This window comes from Periplaneta americana, chromosome 17 (genome assembly GCF_040183065.1).
Source record: "Periplaneta americana isolate PAMFEO1 chromosome 17, P.americana_PAMFEO1_priV1, whole genome shotgun sequence".
Lineage (NCBI taxonomy): Eukaryota > Metazoa > Arthropoda > Insecta > Blattodea > Blattidae > Periplaneta > Periplaneta americana.
This window is the reverse complement of record NC_091133.1, coordinates 115237225-115259631: the sequence shown is the minus strand read 5'-3', so window position 1 is coordinate 115259631 and position 22407 is coordinate 115237225. Positions and strand designations below refer to the sequence as shown.

Genomic DNA, 22407 nt, shown 5'->3' with positions numbered 1-22407 from the left:
TCTATTAAAAGCTTCCTTTGCCATTGTTATTCTCCTTTTTGACTTCCTGGCAGCAGCTCATGTTACTGCTTACAGTACACCCCAAGTATACGAAGCTGTCCACTTGCTCTACTGCCTCATTTCGAACTCACAAGTTTACATTCTTTATTTTTCTTGCGACAGCCATGGTCTTCATCTTATTTGCATTTTTCTTCATCCCATATTTCATTCATGTCATAGCACAGTGTTTTATTTAAAATTTTTCCTAGTTTTGGTTGTGCAGTAATTATTTATGATCGGTTCATTAAATTTATAATTTTTTTGTCAATACTGATTCGTTATAAACCACATCTCTGAATAACAGAGATCGTTTGGAATTGAACGCGTTACATCAGCGTCTTGTCTATGCAGATGACTTGAAACTGTTATGAGAAAATCCACAAACGATTAGGTAAAACACGAAAATTTTACTTGAAGCAAGTAAAGAGATAGGTTTGGAAGTGAATTCCAAAAAGACAAAGTATATTATTATGTCTCGTGACTAGAATATTGTACGAAATGGAAATATAAAAATTGGAGATTTATCCTTCGAAGAGGTGGAGAAATTCAAATATCTTGGAGCAACAGCAACAAATATAAATGATACCTGGGAGGAAATTAAACGCAGAATAAATATGGGAAATGCCTGTTATTATTCGGTTGAGAAGCTTTTGTCATCTTGTCTGCTGTCAAAAAATCTGAAAGTTAGAATTTATAAAACAGTTATATTACCGGTTGTTCTGTATGGTTGAGAAACTTGGACTCTCACTTTGTGAGAGGAACAGAGATTAAAGGTGTTTGAGAATAGGGTTCTTAGGAAAATATTTGGGGCTAAGAGGGATGAAGTTACAGGAGAATGGAAAAAGTTACACAACGCAGAACTGCACGCTTTGTATTGTTCACCTGACATAATTAGGAACATTAAATCCAGACGTTTAAGATAGGCATGGCATGTAGCACGTATGGGCGAATCCAGAAATGCGTATAAAGTGTTAGTCGAGATGGCAGAGGGAAAAAGGCGTTTGGGGAGGCCGAGACGTAGATGGGAGGATAATATTAAAATTGATTTGAGGGAGGTGGGATATAATGATAGGGACTGCATTAATCTTGCACAGGATAGGGATCAATTGCGGGCTTATGTGAGGGCGGCAATGAACCTCCGGGTTCCTTAAAAATCATTTGTAAGTAAGTAAGTATATTGTTAATGGACTTTATATTACTGTTTTATAACTGCCGGTTTAATTATGTAAGTATATCTAAAACTTTAAACAGTGTCAATTCAGTGTATGTATGTACAATTCATTATTGATTCGTTTAAATGCTTAACGCGTTGCTTTACGGCTCCGTTTTCTGTAACACGTTCTATTACCACAGAAAAGGACGGAAGTACCGTCCGTACAGTTTAGCTTTTATAACGCGTTTGATTACTGCTGGAAAAGCACGTGAATGTGGCTTCTACAATCTGTCACAACAAAGTCTGGTGCATTAACTATGATTAATTAAATGTCGTCCATTTGTTACGAAAGAAACGTCAAGCATTTGAATAGACGGCCAATCTGTGAGATGGAGCTCGTGCACATGACACGTTGGTTCCTGGTGCCACATTAAATTGACTGCAAAGCTGTAACACGTGGTGCCGGCTGGTAATGTTAAACGACGAGCTGACGTGTTTATTTTCAAAGTCGGAGTCAAATTTAGGCAGAATTTAAGCCAGTGGTTCCCAACTGGGGGTCCGCGAGTGATTCTTATGTATGTGTTTATTTACCCTGCAAGTGGGAATCACCCGGTGGCAGTGGTATACACAATATAAAAAATCTATACTAATAATAAATCTGTAGCCGAAATTTTTCTGGTAATTTTCGATTTTCCAAAAATAATTGGTCCTAGCATATATAATTAACCATCCTGAAACCGAAAATCGCATTTTTGAAATTTTTGTTTGTATGTCTGTCTGTATGTTTGTTACCTTTTCACGCGATAATGGCTGAACCTATTTATATGAAAATTGGAATATAAATTAAGTTCGTTGTAACTTAGATTTTAGGCTATATGGCATTCAAAATACTTTATTTAAAAGGGGGGTTATAACAGGGCCTGAATTAAATAAATCGAAATATCTCGCTTATTATTGATCTTTGTGAAAAATGTTACATCACAAACGTTTCTTTAAAAATGATTTCCGATAAGTTTTATTCTTTACAAAATTTTGATAGGACTGATATTTAATGAGATAAATGAGTTTTAAAATTAAAATAACGCCATCTGAGACGGTGCAATGAATTAAGAACAAATGACTTCTTCTATAAGGGGCCTTGGACATCAACAATCGAAAGCTATTAAACATAGCCTACAGAGAATGTTTCTGTGTTTGTATGAAGTAATATCAGAAGCTAATTTAACCGATTTGTATAATTAATTATTATTTCACCATTGGAAAGTGTAGTTTCTCTAGATGGACGTAATGCTATAATGTTATTACAGTAACGTCTGAGTAAATCGAGGACAGGTAAGATTAAAATAGCTTCTTATGCACAGAAAATTTGATAGGCTATTTTGTACATTCGTTTTCTGTATTTCTTAAAATAATATTTATGTACACTCATTTTAATCTCAGAGAATTAACGAACAACGAGAGTGTATTGATTTAGTATGCAGTAATAGTACGTTAGCTTAGCAATGCATTATTTTATAATTCAAATTTTAACTATGCTCAATTGAATCGTGTTAAAATACATAAAATATATATGCAATAAATGCAATGCAAAAAAAATTGGGTAATGAGCGAAGCAGATTATCTTGCGCTGTTGTAAAAGTTGTTCCCTGAATCAAACGTCCTATTTTAATTATGTAATTACTTTATATTTATTTCTAACAGGTGCAGCGGAGCGCACGGGTACGGCTAGTACACAATAAAATTACAATACATAATACAATTATACAATACACAATGCAATTATACAATACACAATACAATAAGAATACACAATACAATTTTACACAATAATTACAATTAATAATAATGCTTACTTACTTACTGGCTTTTAAGGAACTCGGAGGTTCATTGCCGTCCTGACATAAGTCCGCCATTAGTCCCATTTCCCATATTTATTCTGTGTTTAATTTCCTCCCGAGTATCATTTATATTTGTTACTGTTGCTCCAAGATATTTGAACTTCTCCACCTCTTCAAAAGATAAATTTCCAATTTTTGTATTTCCATTTCGTACAATATTCTTGTCACGAGACATAATCATATACTTTGTCTTTTCGGGATTTACTTCCAAACCTATCTATTTACTTGCTTCCAGTAAAATTCCCATGTTTTCCCTAATCGTTTGTGGATTTTCTCCTAACATATTCACGTCATCCGCATAGACAAGAAGCTGATGTAACCCGTTCAATTCCAAACCCTGTCTGTTATCCTGGACTTTCCTAATGACATACTGTAGAGCAAAGTTAAAAAGTAAATGTGATAGCGCATCTCCCTGCTTTAGCCCACAGTGAATTGGAAACGCATCTGACAGAAACTGAACTCTGCTGTATGTTTCACTGAGACACATTTTAATTAATCGAACTAGTTTCTTGGGAATACTAAATTCAATAAGAATATCATATAAAACATCTCTCTTAATCGAGTCATATGCCTTTTTGAAATCTATGAATAACTGATGCACTGTGCCCTTATACTCCCATTTTTTCTCCATTATCTGTCGAATACAAAATATCTGGTCAATAGTTGATCTATTACGCCTAAAACCACACTGATGATCCCCAATAATTTCATCTACATATGGAGTTAATCTTCTCAAAAGAATATTGGACAAAATTTTGTACGACGTCAACAAAAGTGATATTCCTCGAAAGTTACCTCAGTTAGTCTTGTCCCCCTTCTTAAAAATAGGTACGATTATGGACTCCTTCCATTGTTCGGGTACAATTTCCTTTTCCCAAATAGGAAGTACAAGCTTATACAATTAATAATAATACATAAATAACCGAATTAATAAGTGAACCCAATTTTACAATACAACCTACATAAGTTATGTATAGGCCCTACATACAGTAAGTTTCACATTGGTACTGATAATAATCTTTCACTTTACTCTCATGTCACTCACTGTAGTGGCACTATGACACACTATAACACATTTCACTGACACTATAGAACAAATTTCATTGACATTATAAATTATCACTGATCGGAACTATTCATTGCACTGTAAAACCATAACTTCACTGACTAATCACGCTTCAGTGATACAACAGTTCAAATAAGACAAATAATTACACCCTTATGCATAGGGGAGAGTCGGGTAGTTTCGGACATCGGGTAATATCGGACAGTGAGTTTCTTTCATCTACCACACAATGATAGTACCTGATTGTCATGGTTACGTTTATGTGATGTCGCATAGAGAAACGTAACCATGTCATTCAGGTACTACCATATGGTGGTAGATGGAAGAAACGCACTGTCCGATACTACCCGACTCTCCCCTACTTATAAACAGAATTACATATAAACTAAACATTTCTAGTCTAAGACCCTCTTACACGCTATTTTTAAATAATTTACAAATCAAACCAAGGGAGTAACTCGTCAGGCTAAATAAATACATGTCATCTTAATTTTAATTTACTCTTTATACACAACTTTTTAAGTTATTCTTGAATCTCCTTAAGGAAGGACAGCCCTCAAAGACTGCTGCAATATGTACATCTACATATGATTTAATATGGTGTATATATACAAGAGGGCATGTCGTAAGAACATAGGACGACCGATGGACCTACAATTCTATCATGTGGGACCACAGAGCAGGCAAGCGGCTTCGAGGCAGATCTAAGAGAAGCTGGGCAGACATATTCAAAGAACACGCAGGTCGACAATGGTCCAGGACAGCAAAAGGAAGAGGAGAGTGGAAAAATCTAGGGTGTCCACGATTAAGTGTCCACACTAACGCGGAGTAGCTCTACTATAAGAGCTAAACCCTTAACAGGAGGCCATTGCCCTACAGGGACATAAATAGGCTTATCTTTATCTTTATAATAGGCTATACAAAATATCACATACTTGAACCTGATACAGATGGCATTATGATACATCAACTATTCGCCAATACACAAAATGTACTAAGATGGCTGTGTAACGGATGAATGAATATTATTATAGGAGGGAAATCAGATCTCTAAGTTAGTGAATCCTTTAATAGGCCATTAACACTAAAGATGTTTCTTGCAACGCGTCTTTCGAAGTTACTGGACCCTTAGCGACTATCGAAGGAATAATTGCACTCTTGCAACTACATAATCTTCCATTACTGAAGTGAGAGGAGAATCGATCTATGAGGGGAAAAAAACAAAGACTTCACTATCAAGAACACGTACAAGGTTTAATTACTACATTTGAGTTTAATGAGTGCGACGGGCTACCAGCATCTACCACCAGACTGCGGCACAAACGCCTCATGCTAATTTAATTAATCCCAATTGCAGCATGAATAATACAACACTCAATTTAGAAAAGTCTCTGGAGACACTTCGAGATGGTGCTTACAGTTCCCCAACATTTTTCCTTGTTCACGTAAAAGAACTGTGTGCTCGAAAGTAAAATTTTACCTGTAGAAACAATTTAAAGTAGATTACAATTATAAGAACAAATCAAGGTTGCACAAAACTACACGCAGATTATATTATAAGCAATGAAGAAATCAGACAAGACTGAAATGTAAAATCTTTTAATGAAGAAATATACCAAAGATATCCGAATTTCTCGGAAAAAACACAACATTCTTGAAGTAAATACAGGGTGAGTCAGGAGTAAAGGTACATGGTTTGAGGGATGAAAATATTGGTGATTCTAAACAAAAAAAAGTTTATATGAACATATGTCCTGTCCTTAACGGTTTCGGAGAAAAGTAATGGAAACAATGAGGAACGGGAAACGTTTAGGTAATAGTAAATTAAAACATTGTTACTTTACGTTCGGTTTAATTATGTAAGTTTCTTTACAGATTATGTTAAAAAAGTCCACCGTCAACTTCAATGCACTTCGCAGTTCTTGTAGACACCTGCTATGTTCCTGATCTGAGCTGATTCGAACATTCCTTTACTTGAGCACAAGCATGTAAAATGCGAACGAGAAGTTCCCCCTTGTTTTCACTTAGCGCTTGTAGACTTCGCTCTTAAACCAACCCCACACCCAGTAATCCAATGGAGCAAGGTCGGGTGACCTCGGTGGCCAATATTCCATCGCGACCGATCCAACGCCCTGGATAAGTTTCATTGATCCTACTATAACCTAATGTCGTTTCGGTTGCGTTCTCATGTGAGTGCTGATGAAGAACATGAGACTGACGCCCGTGATTTTCAAACAACTGTATATGAGATACTGTTAAGAACAGGGCATATGTCCATATAAACTTTTTTGTTCCGAATAACCAATATTATCATCCCTCACAACGTGTACAATAATGGCAAACAAACCGGACCGACCCTTGTAGCTGATTTCAGAGCCTTGTTCATTCCAGAGCTACGATAGACTGGTAACTAAGACTTTCGTGGTTCGGATCCTGCCTGGGAAGGAAACTTTTTTTGTTCCTTATTCAAATTTATTCCCAATACTTTTCGATTGCAGCGATATTTTACTACTTAATTAACTTATTATTCTCAGAACATGAATTTTACCAGCTTATTTTCTAATGACTTTCAGCAGTCGAAACTACAACAATTTCAATAGATTACTCGCTATCTTGTGAATGCGGGCGTGGCATACGCAGTGGTTCATTTCGGGGACTTCGATTATTCCGTCGGTCCGCATTTTTTTGCCACTACTGTACCTTTCCTCCTGATTCAGCCTTTATTAGTGACAGCCGATAAAATACGGCGTTATCATTTTCACATGAAACGAAGTGACGAAGTCAAATAAGTCTTAAAACTCATCGAAAGTGAAGATCCTGCTTCAGCAATCGAAAATCGAGGAGGAGACTGTACATTAGCCGTGACGAAGAAGAGTTCGTGCGCCGAGCCACTGTGTAACCTGCAACGTGCATAGCACCTGTGGAGGGAGGTGGACACCCGAAGGGGAAGTGAAGTAACTGTCCAACTTAGTAATGGATTTTCATTTTCCTTACGTCCAGCATTTAAATATAATTTTATACAGTACAAGGTTACAAACTACTCTTTCGTACGTACAACGAAAAGAGAAATGTACAAGAAAATATAGGACACATTATCACGACCTGAACTGTCTTCAGAATGTCTCTGCGACAGAGTTTCAAAATCAGGAATTATGCCACTTACTGCCAGTCGTAGTTGATCACGAAGGTGTTTGTCTGTCAGCCGTGATCTACATTTGGTTTTAACTATTTTCATTATTGAAAATAATTTTTCACAAACGTAAGTTGTAGCGAACATGGCTTCAACAGAGCAAGCGAAAGAACGAAGCTTCGGATACCTATTTTTTGACAAAGATTTGAAAAGTTCAACATTTGTCCAGTCCTTACATCTAGCTTTCATTGCAACATCACATTGTAAATCTTACTTTACTTACTTACAAATGGCTTTTAAGGAACCCGAAGGTTCATTGCCGCCCTCACATAAGCCCGCCATCGGTCCCTATCCTGTGCAAGATTAAGCCAGTCTCTATCATCATACCCCACCTCCCTCAAATCCATTTTAATATTATCCTCCCATCTACGTCTCGGCCTCCCTAAAGGTACATTGTAAATCTATGAGTTCAAATTGAAGATCTAACCGCATCATTCGTATATCTGCTGAAAAAGGGTCGACGTACAGAGATAATAATAATAATAATAATAATAATAATAATAATAATAATAATGATTTATTTTAGCTGGCAGAGTTAAGGCCGTAAGGCCTTCTCTTCCACTCAACCAGCAAAAAGTGTATATACATATGCATGAACTTACAAAGAATCCAACAATTTGATTGAGATGAGAGTTACATGTATACAAAAGTTATTTACAAATTAAACAACAAAATACTATGAACTATTAATTAAACACTGAAATAAACTGTGTAGCAGAATTAAACTAAAATACATAGAATGTTAATATATTTCAAATAATATTAGATAATAGAAAGAGATTATTACGAGACAATTAAAATACAGCACAATCAGGATGATGTCTAAAGAAAAAAGTAACAATGTAGTCAGTGATAGTTTAAATCAGTATGATTGGAGTGAAATGCTAATAAGGTTATCTTTTAAGCTGTTCTTAAAGGTGTTTATTGTCTTGCAGCCCCTAATACTTTGTGACAAGGAATTCCATTGACGCGAGGTGGATATTGTAAAAGATGATGAATAACAAGATGTTCTATGAAGAGGTATACTTAGCGTGCCACAGATAAGTGATCTGGTATTTACATCGTGGTTAGAGTATAGATAAGAGAAACGAGACGAAAGGTAATTTGGTGTTGAAGTGTGCAGAATTCGAAAGAGTAAAGACAAAGAGTGTAAAGTTCTACGTTCTTTAAGTCGGAGCCACGAGAGACTTGCGAAGGACGGTGATATGTGATCATACCGTCGGATGTTGCACACGTATCTGACGCACATATTCTGAGCTCGCTGTAACTTGACTGACAATTCAGAACTTAGGTCACTTAACAAAACGTCACAATAATCGAAGTGCGGCGTTACTAGGGTTTGCACTAGGGTAAGTTTTAGTTGCTGGGTCAAGAAGTTTCTCAAGCGACTCAAACAGTGAATGGAGGAACAGATTTTTTTTATCGTTTCTTTAACTTGAAAATTCCAACTTAGATTATTATCAAAAAAGAAGCCAAGATTTTTTTACGACAGATGAATAAGGGATTAGCGTGTTGTTAAGAGTAACAACTGAAAGATTACTGTTATTAAGGGAGTTAACTAAACGCTTATGTCCAATAATTATGGCTTGAGTCTTACTTGGATTAAGTGCGAGTCCGAAATTGGCCGCCCAAGTGGAGACAGTGGCTAGGTCACAATTTAACTTGTCAATCGATTAACTTGTCAATAATAATAATAATAATAATAATAATAATAATAATAATAATAATAATAACAATAACAATTACCTTTCAATGTTTCATAATGTGAGTAACATGTAGTATAATGCCGTTTCATGTTATAAACCGTTTTCCTCGTAATACTTGCGAACAAATCATACATTTAATATTCTCACCATATTGGCAGCAAAAAAATGCGTCCTTCCATCCTACTTGAAACTTTCGTTTTTGTAGATGTACAGTACATGTATTGGAGGGAGACATTGCGACGATACGCCACTCGCAGATCAGAGGCAAATACAAATGGAACGGAGTTTGACTCCAGTAAGTGAGAGGGTGGGGGTTGTGGGAGGTAGAAATGCACAGGTATCACTGCGAGCCACAATGTGCTCGTGAGTCGCATTTTCGCCGCGGCTGCTGTACATGAATCTCTATCTCACCCGCAGAAAATCGGAGTGCAAAATTGTCTGCTTAATGCAGTTAAGTGGCGGGCGAGATGTGACGGGTAATGAGATAGTTGACTCAGGCTCCCAGCGGACCTGCTGGTGCGAGGGGGGTGCGAACACGTGCACCCCACATGTCGCCGCCCACGCCACTTAATCATTTTCCAATAAGAAATCGCTTTCTCGTTCACGCCGCGGTCTGGGAACTTACATATTGCAGTCTGTCAATTTCACACTCAAACCACTGCGGTAAATCTGGCACGGATTCTTTGAATCGCACTCCAGAAAATATCACGCTTCACGCTTCATTTAAACACTTCATCGTAAAGCTGTGCTCTTCAGATTGGCGGCAAATGCAGCCACCAATACGCAGTGTAAATTGCAGAGCAGTGGTTCCCAACCTTTTGAAGACCACGGATCCCTTGAAACTCATATTTCTTTTTGACGGACCTTCCAAAACATTTTGTATAATTTAGGTTGGTAATCATGATCTACTCATTAAAGATTTTCATAATGTAGTGTAAACCCCAAAAGGACAAAGTATATGATTATGTTCCGTGACCAGAACATAGTACGAAATATAAACCATCATCATCATCATCATCGACGCTACAGCCCAATTTGAGCCTCGGCCTCCCTTAGAACTCTCTTCCATGCATCTCTGTCCCTGGCAACCAACCACCATCCTTTAGTTCCCACTTTCTTTAGATCCTCTAACACTCCATCCATCCATCGCAGTCTTGGTCGTCCTACACTTCTGGTTTTTTATAACCACAGTCTACTATATACAGTCGCGAAGCTTGAGGTGATTTTTTGCAAATCTCGTGATAAAGCGCTCCAAGCGGTTAGCAATAGAAACAATAGACTGTCCACGGTCGACTTTGGACTGTGTCGTATTTCCATCGAGTGCTAGCTCGTTGCGTATTTCACATTGATGCTTGTGAAATGTTTGTTATTAGTTGTAATGAAAATGTTAATGGCTAAAATACAATAATTGGAATAATAATATTTTACTAGAGACGTAGAAAAATTAAGTTTAGTTTAATGAAATTTATTGATCACGTTTTATTTTCAATTCTGGTGGGATTATTATTGCTTAGGCCTACTTTTTTTTTCAAAGGATATGTTTTTAATTATAGCTGTTAATTTTGTTGTTATTTTTATTTGTTGCTTTACTAGAGACGTAGAAAAAGTCTGTTACAATAAAATTTATTGATCACGTTTTATTTCCAATTCTGGTGTGATTATTATTGCTTAACCTCATCCCACTTTGTTAACTACGTAAGCCTACACTACAAGTACCGGTACACGTAAGTTACTCCATTAATTCATATTTCCATTATTATTGTTGTAAAGAGAAATGCAAATTAATATTTATTGGTTTCATAGTTAATTATCGCTATAATCTTGAATGAGTGAAGCTATTATAGTAAATTTCAGTTCGTTTTGCACAAACAAAAATTATATTAACTTATTTCTTGCAGGTATCTTCGAGTTTATGGTGGAATTTAATATACTTCATTAAAATAATAAATTAACTTCATGCATTTAATATTTCAATAATGGAAGGAAGGTGTTAATTTTTCCAAAAGAACACGACAACGAAAGTGTAACATATTTTGTCGGCTGCTAGGAGAGAGATCTGCGATGATGAGGCGATAGTAGCGATCCTAGTGGTGGGCAACTACCCATGTTTGCATTTTTACTACATATTGAGCTTCGCGACTGTATATAGTAGACTGTGGTATAATGTTAGGACGTTCCAAGTACCAATCCGTAACTCATTTACCTTTTTCAAGCCAGGTTGCCAACGATTAATCCGTCCGTTTACTAATTCTTTGGGTTTCATAGCAATAGTTTTTTTACAGGATAGAATCGCCAACCCTACGCCTAACCTCCCAGCAATCCTGAGGGGACGATGATTTTCTGTCGGGGTGTACTCCCTTAGCTGATAAGTCTCAATTATAGCGTCAAGGACTCGCTTTGCGCCCTCACATGGCTTAGCGTTACCCAGGGACCATGACGTGGACATGCATATAGGACTTGGTAGGATTAAATGGCGTTTCTCGAGTTTTAATAGTTCACAACCATCAGCAAATTGTGAACCCTCGAGGCCACATACTACCCCTTTTGTCCCCGAAATATAAACATAAAACTTGGAAATTTATCCTTTGAAGCAAATTCAAATATATTGGAGCAACAGTAAAAACATGTCATTCTAGTGGAAATTAAACGCAGAATAAATATGAGAAGTGCGTGCTATTATTCGGTTGAGAAGCTTTTGTCATCCAGTCTGCTTTTAAAAAAATTATAAAACAATTGTATTAGGTACCGGTTGTTCTGTATGGTTGTGAAATTTGAACTCTCATTTTAAGAGAGAAACAGAGGTTAAGGTGTTCGAGAATATGGTTATTAGGAAAATAACTGGGGCTAACAAGCAAATATGCCGATGGGAGCAGATAAAAAAGTTAAAATTTTTTTCTTCCACCATGTTAATAATATCAAAAGAAGTCTTACAAATACTGGTAACATCTATAGTAATCGAAAATCAAGATATTTATGAAAGATATTTATATGCTTCCAGACTTTTGATTCACAGTGTAGTATCATTTGAAAACAGCTTGTTTCAGCGGAACCCTTAGAGAAGCCAACGTACTATGTTAGGAACGATCATGATTTTAAAATCAAATGTAGGAAACAGAAAACTGATGTAGGTAAATTCTCATTTTTAAATTTAACTATAAATGATTGGAATGACCTACCTATACATACGTTTATTTAATTCATTCATTCATTCATTCATTTCATTCATTCATTCATTCATTCATTCATTCATTCATTCATTCATTCATTCATTTTATTCCATAGATCTTACATGAGCAATGAAGCTTTAAGATGTGGAACATGTCAACATTTTACAATATTACAATTACAATTTTTACAAATTTTTATAGTTTTACAATTTAGTAATTTTCTACAATTTTTACAATTTTGTACAATTTTTTTACATTTTTTTTACATTTTGGCGAGATGTAGTGAGATGAGATGAGGTCCGAGGATTCGCCAAAATATTACCCGGCATTTGCATTACTTATTTATTTGTTTATTTATTGTTTAATCATTATTCATTTATTTATTACTTATTATTTATTTGCTTATTTATTTATTATTTAATTATTTATTCATTCACTTATTCATTTATTTATTTTTATTCCTTCATCATTCATTCATTTATTTTTGTTTATTTATTTATTTATTATATTTATTATTCGAATATTAACGTTATTTGTTTCTTTATAACAGATTCTAATTCATCGTCTAATGAGAAGATGATAAATGAATACCTAGGTATTCATTCATTCATAGTGTTCTGCCCGAGGGCACGTCTTTCACTGCAAACCCAGCATTCTCCAGTCTTCTATATTTTCTGCCTTCCTGTTTATCTTCGAATATGATCCGTATATCTTAATGTTGTCTATCACCTGATATCTTCTTTTACCACGAACTCTCCTCCCGTTCACCATTCTTTCCAGTGCATCCTTCAGTAGGCAGTTTCTTCTCAACCAGTGACCCAACCAATTCCTTTTCCTCTTCATGATCAGTTTCAGCATCATTCTTTCTTCATCCACTCTTTCCGACAGAGTTTCGTTTCTTACTCTGTCTGTCCATTTCACACGTTCCATTCTTCTCTATATCCACCATACAATGTTTCACTAACTAGTCTCTTCCTTAGTTCTTTCTCCAGAGGTCCGCAGAAGATGCTCATTTTTTCTATTAAAAGCTTCCTTTGCCATTGCTATTCTCCTTTTGACTTCATGGCAGGAGCTCATGTTACTGTTTATAGTACACCCCAAATATTTGAAGCTGTCCACTTGCTCTACTGCCTCATTTAGAATTCGCAAGTTTACCTTCTTTACTTTTCTTCCTATGATCATGGTCTTCGTATTGTTTGCATTTATCTTCATTCCATACTGCTCACAGCTGTCATTAAGCTCCAGTAGCATATCCCTTAAGGCTCATTCACAATGAAAATTAAACATAACGTAAGCGTTAACTTATGAATATAAACGTTATGGTAAAATCAAAAAGTCATACCATCATTCACGATGGGAACATAAACATAATAGCAAACATACTTGGTAACCATGGAAACAAAACAACGACGCCATTTCCTCATATTCTGTCGTATACTTCAGCGCCCACACGATTGTGTTCTGTTTGCAAATCACGTAAGCATAAGCATGAAAGTTTGGATTTGCAAACTTTCATGTTAACAATGTCAGTTTTTTATTTTCCACCTTTGCTTATCTTAATGTTTTTGGATTTATATTAACGTTTTCGATACTTAGTGTGTATCATCTTCAGATATGTATGTCAATATGTGTTGTGAAGACCTAGCCTCTTATTGTGTAGTGGGTTATTCACGTGCGTGTGACCCATCATGATTTCTTAATTTAGCTAAAATTACTATAAATGTACTTGTTGCAGTGTGTGGTTGCTTGTTATGATTCTGTTAAAATTCTTTCTTTTGAAGGCACACATAGGAAAATAGGAAATTATGTTAAAACCAATATTATGACACATAAATATAAACAAGTAAAATATACACTATAAAAACACTATAAAACACTCACTATAAAAACACTATAAAACACTGTAAACACTATAAAACTTTTATCATATTTATGATTGGCTGTGTTAGCCTGTTATGTCGTAAAATTGGGTTGTTATTACTGTTCTTGGTTAAAAACACTGTCTTTCTGACGCACTTTCATTATCTGTGGTATGGTATTGAGTCGTAATCGTTTCACGAGGAAACTCGCTGATCACAAGTCGTAACTTCTCAACACGACTCTCAACCTTTAATTTTCAAAAGGAGCCAATCAGCAACATAGTCTCGAACTCAGGAATAAAATATAAAATAATTTTAATTAAATAGTCTGGCACAATGACGCCCTCTTATAGAAGAGATACTAAACTGCTAGAAGGGTACTCACATCTGGCGGTAGAGATCTAAATTACTAAGAAAGGTAAAATATAAGAAACCTAAGAAAATTAATTTCCCCATCAATATGAGCAACCTATGGAAAAAAAGACATGAAACCCAGAAAGAAAAGAAAATGACTAAAAAGAAAAGGAAGGAAAAGGAAACAGTGGCGAAACAACCTCCACAACATAGCGTGACTTCAGGACATGAAGTCGGGAACACGCCAATCCCTCACCTACGTCAATAACTACGGAATACAACCCTGTGAAAAAATAATAATCCATACCATAGGGTGAAAGGGGATTCAAACTCTCTGCAGTGTTATCCACGCAGCTTTAGTGGATGCGTATAATACGGTTGACCTTTGAATAAAATAGCTATTTGTATGTTTTCCGAAAGGCCAGAACTATATGAAACGAAAATGTAAAGAAGAATATATGGAATTAGGTTGGTGTTATTCCACAATTCAAATGCAGTGTTCATCGATTTTCAATTTCTCTTTTTAGAAGCGTCCTTCTTTAGCATTCAAAGACGGGTGCCGTGATGCGATGGCGAGCCACTTTACAGTCAGTTTTATATCCTCTGCGAAGAATCCAATAGCTTCCACCCCAGCAGGGAGACCGTTATTCAGAGCATCTGGAATAGGACTTCTCCCGCTGTAATGTCTTCGTTATTTCAGGAGCCAAAAATAAATTGTCGAAAATAGGTTCATAAGTTGGAATTTTGATATCACATAAATTCTCAAAATGCTTATTGAAAAGAGGTGGAAAAGGGAAGTGTTACTATAGAAATACGCAGCTTTTGAGAGTCATCTTGCATTCTGTTAACGTAATAAAGTGTGACAAGGGGTACGAGAACGGAAGTAATGAGTTTAATTCTTTTGTCTGAAGTTCATTGTTATGCCAGAATAAAGTGGAAGTCGAATGTAGAGCATTAGACACACAAGACAGACAGTCTTTACTAATTCCTCTGGTACTCCTGGCTGAAAAAGGATCTTTATCTGACATTTAATGCTCGAGTATTAAAATAACCTGCCTTTGTAGTCTGTAGACTAGAAGCAACTTTTCTGGTCCAGCAATAGCACTGTTGTTACTAGTTTCTGTTTCATTTTTGTAGCAAATCTGTCTTCGGACAAAAATGTTATATAAAACAGACCTGTAGTTAGGGAGCAGCTTTTCCATTCTGTGGTAGCTAGGACCTCGGGTTCGAATCCCGTCCTGAATGGGATGTGTTGTAGTAGGCCTACATAAAAGTCCGACAACGTGTATCATATTGTCAGGACAGAGATAAACTTCAAAGGCTAGTGAAAATTCTCGCTAATTGAGTTTGTATATTTTGGTAATAATTAGTGTTGTGGCATTTAATCGATTAGTCGATCAATTTCTGTTGTAAGATTAATCGATAAAAAATATTTACTCGAATAATCGAGTCTATTAAAATTAATCGGTTGCAGTTGATATTAATTATTATTTTGTTAATACAAACTCATACTAAAAATTCCGACAATATTTCTCTCTCAGAAATTGCTTACTTAAAATCACAATAGTACTGTTATTTTCTAACTGTAAACCAGGTAGCGTAGGGAAAATCTTTGCACAAACAATTCAGAAAGAGATGGAGATATGAGAACAGTGACCTAGAGTACCTCTATTGAAAGTTGAAACACAATGCGAAACCCTTATTAAGTTTTATGGTTTTCGAAGAAAACTTCCATTTTGTTGTCAGCTCATCTTTCTAGCATATGGGATTCGTCCCCTTCATCCCTTATAAAATAGCCATGTCTACACTGTGTGCAAGTGAGAGCGTAACTACCTTCTCCTCTTTCTAAAATCTGGTAATTCGATTACAATAGGGGCCAGTCTTCTGTTTCGACCGCTGTACTTTTGCAGTTTCTGTATTGAGTTTGTATATGAAGGTTGTGTGTTTAGCTTGATAAAGAAAAAAATCAGTTTTCTGTGGTTTGTGAAAAGTATAAACTCCATTATGTCATATGAGAATTTGAGAGGTAAACTCGGTGAAACGTTTGGATTTAAATTGAACGACCGTGTAGAAGTGCTTGACAGAAAAAAAAGTTTTTTCGTGTTTAGTGATGCAGGAAACATTGTTACTAAACGTAGAGCGGCACTTAATTCGGAGCATGTGAATGCACTCACATGTTTAAAATCATGGATGAAGCAGTATTAATTAGGTGAGTCTTCATACTTTTTGTTATTTATGTTTGCCTCGAAAATTCCCGGAGAAATTGACACAATAAATTATAAGCCTCATAATAAATATGTTACTAAGTAATTAAAATAGTTGCTTTGTAATATAACTATACAATATATACAGATATACGACATTTAATACTTATGCTTATCACCAAGCTGCGGATCTTTAGGCACTAAAAACAGTTGAAATAGGCAGGCAAAATAGGCATTCAAAATTCTAAAATAGGCGTTTAAAAATGCAATAAGAATTTCTAATTCTTAATGGCTAACACGATCATAGCGTAGCATTACGCAGCATATATACTAGTTTATATAGGAATGTCATTATGGCAGTGAATAACTAAATATTCCTCCAAATGTTGTAATGCAAACTGACGTATGTTGTAAGAATGTTCTTAAATTGGGAAAACTCCTCCACTTCACATGAAGTGATGGGCAATACTTCAAAGTTCCAATCTCAGCTGGGGACCAAACCAGTGGGAACGCAGTAATGTCAGTGCTTCTGATGTCTTTTGCTTTGGCATATCTCCACGGTATATTTCACGTATTACAGCAGAAAACTCAACTCTATACTCAACTCACAAACTCTCAAAACGAATACACAGTTTAAAACAACTGCCCTAGTCAACTATCACCAATGATTCAAGCGGGTTTCGAAAAACATTTTTTTGCTATTGGTTGATTTTAAATTATTCGATTTCTCCATGTTCTACTGGCAGTAAAACGTAAAACACAGAATTACCAATAGTTCTAGTTCTTGTCCTCTGCTGAATAAAAAAAGAAACAAATTACAGATTCAAAAAATATCGATAGAATGGTCAATAAATTCAAGTAATAATATAATACGGATATCTAGGCTACTTTTAGGCATTTATAAGCAAATAGGCATTTACTAGTGAAATAGGCAATTATAGGCACTATAGAATTCGCATATAATGCTCAAAATGCCTTAAAATGGATATGTAACCTAAAAGCTTGGGTCTTCAGGTTAAGTATTAAAATAGGCATAGGCCTATAGGCATAAATCCGCAGCTTACTTATCACCGAACACAAGTTAAATTGAACAATAATTATTGTGTATTACAGTATATTAAAACATTTTTTCAAACCGATCAAAACTCTATTAATCGATTAAATTCAAATAGTTTATCGATTAAATATTTTGATAGATCAACAGCACTAATAATAATCATATTGATTCACAAACCACGTGACGCTCGTTTCGATGAAAGGTTTATTACATGGGTCACTCTGTACCTTAGGATTGTATTCATTTTCAAGATGTTCATGTTCTAACAAAAAAAATTGTAGCATATTTTATAAAAAGAAATGGAAACAATCTTTTAGTTCCTATAATGATTAAGCCATTCAAATCATACTTCTTGCACTGCCTGAAAATGCTTTTAAGTAGTAGAATATTCATTTGTTGGTTATGCTACCGGAGCTAAATGACAGCTTTGAGCTGAATGGGATGAAGATAAATGCTAACAAGACGAAGACCATGGTTATAGGAAGAAAAATAACGATGGTAATTGTGTGAATTCAAAATGAAACAACAGAATAAGTGGACAGCTTCAAATACTTGCGGAATACTATAAGCAGTAAAATGAGCTGCTGCTACGAAGTCAAAAGGAGGATAACAATGACAAAGGAAGCTTTTAATAGAAAAAAAAGCATATACTGCTGAGCTCTGGAAAAATAACTAAGGAAGATACTAGTGAAGTGCTTTATGTGGATTGTGGCATTGAATGGGGCAGAAACGTGGACATTACGACGAAGTGAAGAGAAACGAATAGAATCATTTGAAAAATGAGGATGAAGAAGAATGGAACATGTGAAATTGAGAGAGAATAAAAAATGAAGCTGTGCTAGGAAGGATAATGTTGAAATTGATTAGTGGAAGGAATGGTGAGCGGGAGAAAAGTTGAAGGAAGAAGAAGATATCGGACGATAGGCAAAATTAAGATATGTGGGGAAGTCAGTAGCGGCTTCTGACCGTGTTGTAGGTTTATGCAGCACCATTTATTTCGAAACCTAATGATTCATTTTCTGCATCGCCACCAAACATACTTAAATTACTTCACCCACACAGGGCACGTGCTCTAACTTGTCTTGGTGGGGTGTTCTCGCTAATTCTGTGCTTAGCCTGTTGCTCATGCAGTGATGTTCTTGTTTTCCACGTATTTTCTTTGCTCACGCAGTGAGGAAATTCCACAGCGTATATGCAGAATATAGGGCTATGTTGTACTCCTGCTGCAACGTGAATCTTGTATCCAAGAGCATTGCCGATGTGCTAGTGTCTGCACTGTGACAAACTGGTCGCATCAGCGTTTCCTTCAGCACTTGTTTGGAGATTGTAGTATACATGAACTATTTTTTTTTAGAATAAATTTAAAAGAGATCTTGGAGAACATGCTCTTAAGTTGCATATACGGTATCGTACAAATTTATTATTATTATTATTATTATTATTATTATTATTATTATTATTATTATTATTATTATTATACAGGGTGATTCAAGAAGATAATGTAGTATTCTAGGAACCGATACTTGAAGTTTTTATATACATGTACCCGATTTTGGATAATTTTGGAAATAATCACAGTTCTCGCTTCCGTAACACAGATTCCTGTGAACGTTGCTCGAACATTTAGAATTATACTGTACTGTAAATAACTCACTCTGTTTGGAACAGTGAACAGAATACTGTATAAAAATTCACATCGAAATGTGAATTAGACCCATTGGTCGCAGTTTTGTTAGATTTATTTATTATATACGTACTATTTATTTATTTGATTATTATTTATTTGATTAATTATTTATTTGATCAATTATGTATTTGATCAATTATTTATTTGATCAATTATTTATTTGATCAATTATTTATTTGATTAATTATGTATTTGATCAATTATTTATTTGATCAATTATTTATTTGGTCAATTATTTATTTGATCAATTATTTATTTGATCAATTATTTATTTGATCAATTATGTATTTGATCAATTATTTATTTGATTAATTATTTATTTGATTAATTATTTTTTGATTAATTATATATTTGATCAATTATTTATTTGATCAATTATTTATTTCATTAATTATTTATTTGATTTATTATTTTTTGATTAATTATATATTTGATCAATTATCCATTTGATTAATTACTCATTTGATTAATTATTTAATAATTATTTATTTATTTAATTGTTAATTAATTGTTTAATTATTTAATCAATTGTTTAATTAATTAATTATTTAATTAATTACTTTAGTTATTTAATTATTTATTTATTTATTTATTTATTTATTTATTTATTTTATTTACAGTCCTTGAGCACGAAGTGTTTTAGACTTAGTCAAAAATAAAAATTACAGAGAAATAAATATTACAATTTCACAAGTTTTCGTAATCAATAAATGACTGGCACTCTTCGTAATGAAAGAGCCTGTAAAAGTCATATGAAACCACCTACATATATATTTTCTTTTTAGCTTTCATTTTTTATCTGTTGTTTGTCATTTTTCTTACCCTGTTAAGGTCCATTGTTTGTTCTTTTGTATGCTTTGTCTAATGAGTGAGTGGAGAGAATTTTTTTAATGGTGTTTTCTCGACTTAAAACTTTTTTAGCACTTTCTTGTATAAAAAAAAAAGCTCGTTGCACAACAGTTATTGTCAGATTGGTGTGAAACTTCTCGCGGGGGTCAATTAAATGTTGACAAACAAAATTTAATTGCATTTGTATTAATATCAAGTTACTTCGGGGCATATTCATATTGCATTTAGATTAAAATATATGCTGTAACGGTAAATTCATGAACTTTAAAAAAATTTATTGTGACTCTCTATTTAGACTGAGCTCAAAAACCTAATTAATTTTTATTTCCATGATTATTTTCAAGCTTCTGAGCAAATATGAACTAAATATTTCGAAAACTTTGACGCAAGGAGGCTTTTTAGTGACGTCAATATAAAACATATTTTAAAAATATTATTCCAATACTATTAATCCTAGTGACTGACTTACTTACATACGTACTTACTTACTTCCTTACTTACTGGCTTTTAAGGAACCCGAAGGTTCATTGTCGCCCTCACATAAGCCCGCCATCGGTCCCTATCCTGTGCAAGAATCCATTCTCTATCATCATATCCCACCTCCCTCAAATCCATTTTAATATTATCTTTCCATCTACGTCTCGGCCTCCCCAAAGGTCTTTTTCCCTCCAGCCTCCCAACTAACACTCTATATGCATTTCTGGATTCGCCCATACGTGCTACATGCCCTGCCCATCTCAAACGTCTGGATTTAATGTTCCTAATTATGTCAGGTGAAGAATACAATGCTTGCAGCTCTGCGTTGTGTAACTTTCTCCATTCTCCTATAACTTCATCCCTCTTAGCCCCAAATATTTTCCTAAGGACCTTATTCTCAAACACCTTTAATCTCTGTTCCTCTCCCAAAGTGAGAGTCCAAGTTTCACAGCCATACGGAACAACCGATAATATAACTGTTTTATAAATTCTAGCTTTTAGATTTTTTGACAGCAGACTAGATGACAAAAGCTTCTCAACCGAATAATAACAGGCATTTCCCATATTTATTCTGCGTTTAATTTCCTCCCGAGTGTCATTTATATTTGTTACTGTTGCTCCAAGATATTTGAATTTTTCCACCACTTCGAAGGATAAATTTTCTCCAATTTTTATATTTCCATTTCGTACAATATTTTGGTCACGAGACATAATCATATACTTAGTCTTTTCGGGATTTACTTCTAACACTATCGCTTTACTTGCTTCAAGTAGAATTTCCGCGTTTTCCCTAATCATTTGTGGATTTTGTCCTAACATATTCACGTCATCCGCATAGACAAGAAGCTGATGTAACCCATTCAACTCCAAACCCTCTGTGTTATCCTGAACTTTCCTAATGGCATATTCTAGAGCGAAGTTAAAAAGTATGCGGTGCATCTCCTTGCTTTAGCCCGCAGTGAATTGGAAAACCATCAGATAAGAACTGGCCTATACAGATTATAGTGTTGTAGGCCTGTTTATGTAGTTTAAATTTCAGAAGTGTTTGATGAAAATTGTGGAAGTTTAAAAATTATATTAGTCCTCTTAAAGAATGTGTGCGAATGCTTGGTCTTTTGGAAAATGTAAAAAAATTCATCATTTCTAAACCTGTTAATACAAGTTACAGAACATTGAGCTTATGGCTTTCCTTTGAAATGCAGTAATTTAATATGACAATAAAAGTGGCATTCCTGAGTTATCAGCTGGACCTCTCAGAACACAAACAGATAAAAACTGTCTTATCTTGACAACAGCTACGTCGATTCGATATACGTAGGTAATTAAGACATCATATTTCTAGTATTGCTTAAGATTGCAGCCACCTCGTTTCAGAGTGTCTTGTCTGTTGAGCCGTAGGAATCTTTGCAGTAATTGCATATCGCTTTCTTTGATCGCAGTGCTAGTTGGGTGAATGGAATTGATCAGACCCGCCCGACCCAACCCTCGACGCAATCAACGCCTGGACTGCAACTGTCGTCTGGACTCAAGGGTAAGAAGGAACTTCCCCTACTGCTTATATTTATACGTTGTATAGGGGTGTTTCCATAGCAACTGGTCTTTCATAGTAAACACTGTTTGATAGCTAAAAATCGATATACTCTGTACACGTGAGATGAATTTCACATGTAATTATTGGTGTTGACTCATGTGTTAAGCGTC

General features: G+C 35.0%; 1 protein-coding gene across 4 annotated transcripts in view; it reads left to right on the top strand.

Moving 5' to 3' along the window:
- Positions 1-22407, top strand: part of corn (cornetto) — a 321107-nt gene that overhangs the window by 140405 nt on the left and 158295 nt on the right. For 2 of the 4 annotated variants that reach the window (XM_069815995.1, XM_069815992.1), the window contains exon 3: positions 22146-22237. The exons of 1 other annotated variant lie outside the window; for it this stretch is intronic. The gene's annotated coding sequence lies outside the window, so the exon portion shown is untranslated. Of the gene's footprint in view, positions 1-22098; positions 22238-22407 lie in introns of those variants that run through there. One more of the 4 variants, XM_069815993.1, reaches the window with a different exon arrangement.